Raw genomic sequence first — 6,056 nt, 5'->3', positions numbered from 1 at the left:
CTGTGGCCATCACTAATGGACACAGGCCACCACTTTGAATCAGGCGCCAGCAAGGTGGAGGACCTGGAACAGGAACTGTTACTGCTTAGAAGGAATGCTACTTATATTACTTTCTAACTACAAAAACACCCTATGAATATTCTGAGATGTTGGCTGTAGTGGCTTGCTGCAATGATATGGAATGACCCTGCTTTGAAGTCCTCTGGGAAAAGCTGTTGTCAGTGTTACGAAAAACCGATCAACCACCCCTTTTTTTATTTAGATTGTGGTACATTCCTGTTCATCCCAATGCTGGAGCCTCACCTGGATGTTGCTAGAACAGCCTCATCAGAGCAGGAATAGGGGGGATTGGGATCAGAGCTGGAGAGAGATTAACCTCGTAATGGTGCTCTATATACGGCTTGGTTGGTATAATCCGCACAGTACAGACAAATTCAGCACAGTAAGAACAAGTTCAGTCTGAGATAAACAGAGTAGAAGGACATAAAAATACATCAGGAGCACAAAAAGAAAATGACAAAAATGAGCCTCATAATATAAAAGAAAATTACTACTGAGGTTGATAAGCCATATCGTCATAGAACAAGGATTCAAACACAACAGCACCATAAACATCAAGTCAACCAAGTCAACACTAAAGGACTGTAAAAAGACGTGAACATGACCAAGGGAAAGGTACGTGTTTATCTCCTGAAATTATTATTTTATAGATGAGGTTGACAGAAATTGTGAATTGTAATTAAATTCCATTTACTGACATTATTTTTGTCTTTTTCTCTGTAATGTAATATACTTAAAAATAACCTAATATACTATAGATCTTATGATCATTTCCTATACAGTCTCCACATCCCTATATTGGCCAAGTGTCTATTGGCTGAATTAAAATGGTGGCCTATTGAGAATCCTAATCCTTATCCTATTCTAAACATGAATGAAACATGGAGGCTTGTGTACATTGATACTAATCTTGGTTAACTTAGAACTAAAGTAATGAGTGTTTGGTCATTTGTTTGATTTAGTTCAGGGCCCACATGTGCAAAGAAAATGACATCAGAACAGGAGCATAGACATCCACCCCACTTTCTGTCAAAATCACTAGCAAATCGTTGTGCCAAATCTCCCCATACCCTTAAAAATGTGAAAATATGCAAACACCTATGAATTCAGGCACTGCAACTAAGGCGTCTTGTTGTCTCACGCAATTCATTGTTTCATGACCTATCTGTGGTACCGTTTATGTTTACGTTGACTGTCCACAAGAGATTACACTCTATAGTAATCTGGATTACAGATAATGAGGGTGTTGAGTGCATGAATAGAATACAAAGTAATGCTTTATTTGGAGTCTCAAAGGTGTGTCTTTAGGTGCTCTACAGATTATCTATCGACTATAAGTTACATTTTACTGAACTATCTATGAACCCTAACCGTAAATGTTATCCTAACCTTAGCCTTAAACCTGACCTTATTCCCTCTTCTAAACCTAACCCTAACCTTAAAAAGATAGTTTGTATAAATGTTATTGAATATTTTTTTTGTAGTATTGGTATCTATAGAACATCTACAGATGGAAATTGAGACTCTCAAGACAAAGTTTTATTGCATAACATATAGCAAATATATAAATTGTTTGTTATCCTGTTATTCATCTGGTAATTTTGTCTTAAAGCAGCAAAAGGATGTTGAGTTAAAAGAAGTTGAGTTGACTGAAGTGAGTGTTTGTTTTACACTAAGATTGCAAGGCCGGCTCTAGCCTTTAGGAAGCCCCAAGCAAGACTTGGTAGAGTGCCCTTCCCTCTTCAAAACCCTGTACATTACTTCATTTTAAGTCATGCTTCAAGGATATGTCAATCAGTGGCGAACCCAATATAGCAGGCGTTAAAGTCAAAGTGCCTGAAACAAAACTCTCCACATTCTGGACATGATGAAAAACTATATGCAAAGTTTGTCACCCTAATGTTTTATGTAATTCAGTAAATGTGAAGGAGGTAAGATGGAGTGTCTCATGTCTTGATGTGAACACCTTCATAGATTCACCCAGCAAACATGCCTTAGCTAACTGCTGTATGTTTTACAAGAAAATGTCAACAGTGAGACACATCCAAGCGGAGGTGTTCCTCTGAAAATAAGTTGCATCCAATTTGACGAAACATTGTTTTCCCTGTTTAAATATTCTGCAATAGCCTAAGAAAGTGTTTTACCCAAAAAACTAAAGAAAATCCTTTTTATTATGGAATTAGCGGCCACTAGCCATCGAGGTCCCTACATGCAGCACAGATTCTCTATGAGTGGGCTAGCCGGCCCTGTAAGAGTGGAGTGTTTGTAGACGTTTTTGTTAGTGTTCAATAAAAGTGTGTCAGTTTTAATTCTACTTATAACCACAGGTATGTTTATCTGACCAATTGATTATTTCACTACATTCAGGTGACTCCAAAGACAGGCAATGAATACCCACCAAGCTATGAAGAGGCTACTGCCGGTAATGACAAAACATATTTGTATCTCAGCAAGTAGATTAGGAATATCATGCAGTGATGATCTACACCCAGATGTTGGTCACTATGATGTAACCAAATGTCACTTTCTTCACATTTTCTTGTGTAATAGACTGAATGTATATATTTGCTGAGAAGTTGTTTAACCTAATGTCTTCCCTTCCTGTCAGATTATGAGGAGATGCAGGCCCAGTTCTCCTGGGATGACCTGGCTGTTAGGAGGATTTTCATCAGAAAGGTACTGCAACAGGGAGAAACAACCAGAACACAAAAAAACAACATTTATGTATCTTTTCCTTTGCACAACGTTTCGCCATTCCGAAACCAAATAAATACAAGAGTACAATAATATTGTAATATAGCTACACTGACTCTTCTTTTAAGCATGTCGCTCATGTTTATCTGATTGAGTTGCCTGTTTATAGTATTGTTAGGGTGACCGCTCAGTGGTCCCTTCTTATTTCTTTTCTCTGTGTCCTTATAGGTTTATGCCATTCTTATGGTCCAACTCTTTGTAACTGTGGCCATTGTTGCTCTCTTCACATTCTGGTAGGTGCAAAGTCCCCTCTTTTGGAAGTCCATCAGTTACGTTATAATGATTAAGGTGCATGTCCTGTGTGGACTCTCCATAGAGTAACACTATCATCTCTCCACAGTGCACCAGTCAAGTATTACATTCAGGTACATCGCGAGCTGTACATGTGCTCATAGTAAGTGACAACAATTATCTAGTTTGAAACTGTCTTTTTATTCCTTTTATTATTGTGTTAATGAACTGCTTTCCTATTGCAATTTGACAGCATGATGTTCTTTGTCACATACATCGCACTGAACTGCTGTGGTGAACAAATCAGGTGAGAGTTTCTGCTACAGTCCGGTTGTATTGCCATTGAATCGCATATTGGAATTGGATTGTATGTATAGTAAATCAAATAGTAATATGTAATTACACATCTATTGTACAGTTATGACTACCTGTCAAACAATCAAAATTATAATCCAGATTATTTCAAGATTTGCTGTGAGTCAGTACAAGAATGATGATGTCTTCATTTTGTCAGAAGGAATGATTAACACACATTTTGTATAACCTCAATGAAAGCTCATTTATAATATCATAGAGTGAATTTACCAACTTTATTTCTTTCAATTTTTATAACAGGAGGCAGTTTCCCTGGAACCTCATTTTGCTGGCTATCTTTGTGAGTATGATAAGTAATAAACATTTATCCAAATGGAAAGCATATCCTCGCCCAGACTTCCAGTCTGTGCTCCAGATTCTGTGCTCTTTGACTGATCTAATCTATGTATTTCTGTTTTGTCTGCATACTCTGGTCTTAGACTCTCAGCCTTGCTTTCATGATGGGCTTTGTGTCCAGGTAAATTACTGATTCATCTACTTCACATGTGGCTGGGGTTAGTTAGGGACCTAACTGTTCTTTCCCAGGTCACCTGACAAGAAATAACACAGGCCTTATTAATAAATTCTGAAATAAAGTCTGAATAAGTGATGATTATAATAATGCATTAACACACTGTATATCAACAGTTAAATTGATGGATAGAATGACTACATTTGAAATGTAGGTATTTATCAGAGTGACTGACATTCCTCTTTAGAGAGCTACGTGAGACAACCACATATCAGTCTTAGTGAGAATGTTTCCTCAATATAAATATCGGCAATGTCAGTGCTAGTAAGAACATGTTATTTACCTTTTTAGTTGCCTAATTTGTGGATTAATGAATGTCAAATTTTGTCTCTCCAGCTTTTGCAACACCAAATCTGTGGTTGTGTGTCTGGGCATCACAGCTGTGGTGTGCATGTCTGTCACCCTGTTCAGCTTCCAAACCAAGGTGACATAAATGACCACTTTGCTTTGTTCTGATGAAATTTGATCGATTTATCCTGAGAGCGCACACCCTTATTTTCTTTTATCTTGTTTTCTACTGTAGATTGACTTCACCTCCTACCAGGGAACACTATTCATACTCACCCTGGTCCTAGTGTACTGCTGCATCATCCTCCTCATCGCCATCCCTTTTGGATATGTAAGTAGTCTGTCTGATAGGCTTCAATCAGCCTTGATTACAGTTGACACTGTGAATTAGCAGAACTGGCCACCGTGTGGCTCTTCCCAGACATATGTAGAAGAATAGTGGTGACACTGACAGTGAGTTTAAATCTAGACTGATGCTAAGGATTACAGCCCTTCATCCCACTACCTATGAACCCTGGATGGGTATTGCATCCTAGCATATAAGAAGGATTTAGCTGTACTTCATTATAGAGATGGTCAGGAACAAACTAATTGTCTTCCCTACATTAGTGGTCTGTATCTTCTTAGCACTGTTTAATATCAATGTTACCTCCCCTCCAACAGCTTCCTTGGTTACAAGCCATCTATGCTGTGATAGGAGCTATTCTCTTCACTCTGGTGAGTGGCAGATATTTAACACACATTCATCATGGAGAAGGCCCAGAGTTTTTCCTACATCAGGGTACATGTCCATGAATCACTCATGGTCCTAATCATTAGGTTACAGTCTGTTGCAAAAAGGCATGATCACCCAACTCACTCTTTCTTTCTCTACAGTTCCTGGCACTTGACACCCAGCTGCTGATTGGCAACAAGCGCTACGCCATCAGTCCAGAGGAATACGTGTTTGCCACCCTCACCCTCTATTTGGACATTGTATACCTGTTCAGATTCCTACTGTTGTGTTTTGGAGGGGGGCGTGACTAATTATATCTTTCTGTCCATCCATCTGTAACAAAAGTTTCTCTATTTCTTATTTGGATCAGATGGGAATTTTGTCTTCTATTCTCCAACCAATCTCCTGCATCCATAGAATTTTAAGAACATTTCTATCTTCTTGTCAATTAACCCTGGCTCCTCGTTGATCAATACAGAACAGTACATGAGGATAAGCCTCATGATATTGTAACACACTGTTTAACATTAATTAACTAGTTAGGCAAAGAGCACACAGAATTAGATTCTGGGTGTCGAAATGACATGTCACACCTGACTCTAGCTAACACCTAGAACTGTGGAAGAGGAGAGCAGCTTTGTAACACAACACATCTGGGCCTTATTTAAACGGCATGTTTGTCTTCTGCTCTTTGTCATGCCGTTTTTTTATTATTAAAAGCAAATAATGATAAACCGCATTAAATGGATATAATTATATATTTGTGACACTAAGGTGATACTGACTAGTCCACTAGGGACTAGGTTAGGTCCACACAACCCAACACCTCCATAACAGTTTTTGTGGTGGTGTGGGAGGTGGAACTGTGTTAAGAGCTGGCCAATCCATAAGTGTCTCCTTGCATTGTAACAGACACTGTCATTGAAAGCAATGAAACCACAAGAATGTATAATCTGACAAATGCGACAGGCAAAATAAGGGAGCGGTTTGTGACAAACCAAAATCTTTTGTTCATTCTACTCTTCAGGAAAACAGACATACAGTTCTTGTCGGTAATCTGCTCAGCCCAGCAAAAAACGTGACAGTATCATTGGTAATTTGTCTCTTTCATAGCATTGCTGT

General features: G+C 38.5%; 1 pseudogene; it reads left to right on the top strand.

The window, feature by feature from the left end:
- Positions 1 to 660: 660 nt before the first annotated feature.
- LOC105016997 lies at positions 661 to 5,217 on the top strand (annotated as a pseudogene).
- Positions 5,218 to 6,056: the final 839 nt, after the last annotated feature.

The sequence above is a fragment of the Esox lucius genome, chromosome 17 (assembly GCF_011004845.1).
Source record: "Esox lucius isolate fEsoLuc1 chromosome 17, fEsoLuc1.pri, whole genome shotgun sequence".
Lineage (NCBI taxonomy): Eukaryota > Metazoa > Chordata > Actinopteri > Esociformes > Esocidae > Esox > Esox lucius.
The sequence above is the reverse complement of the archived record's forward strand: the minus strand, read 5'-3'. Positions and strand labels throughout refer to the sequence as shown.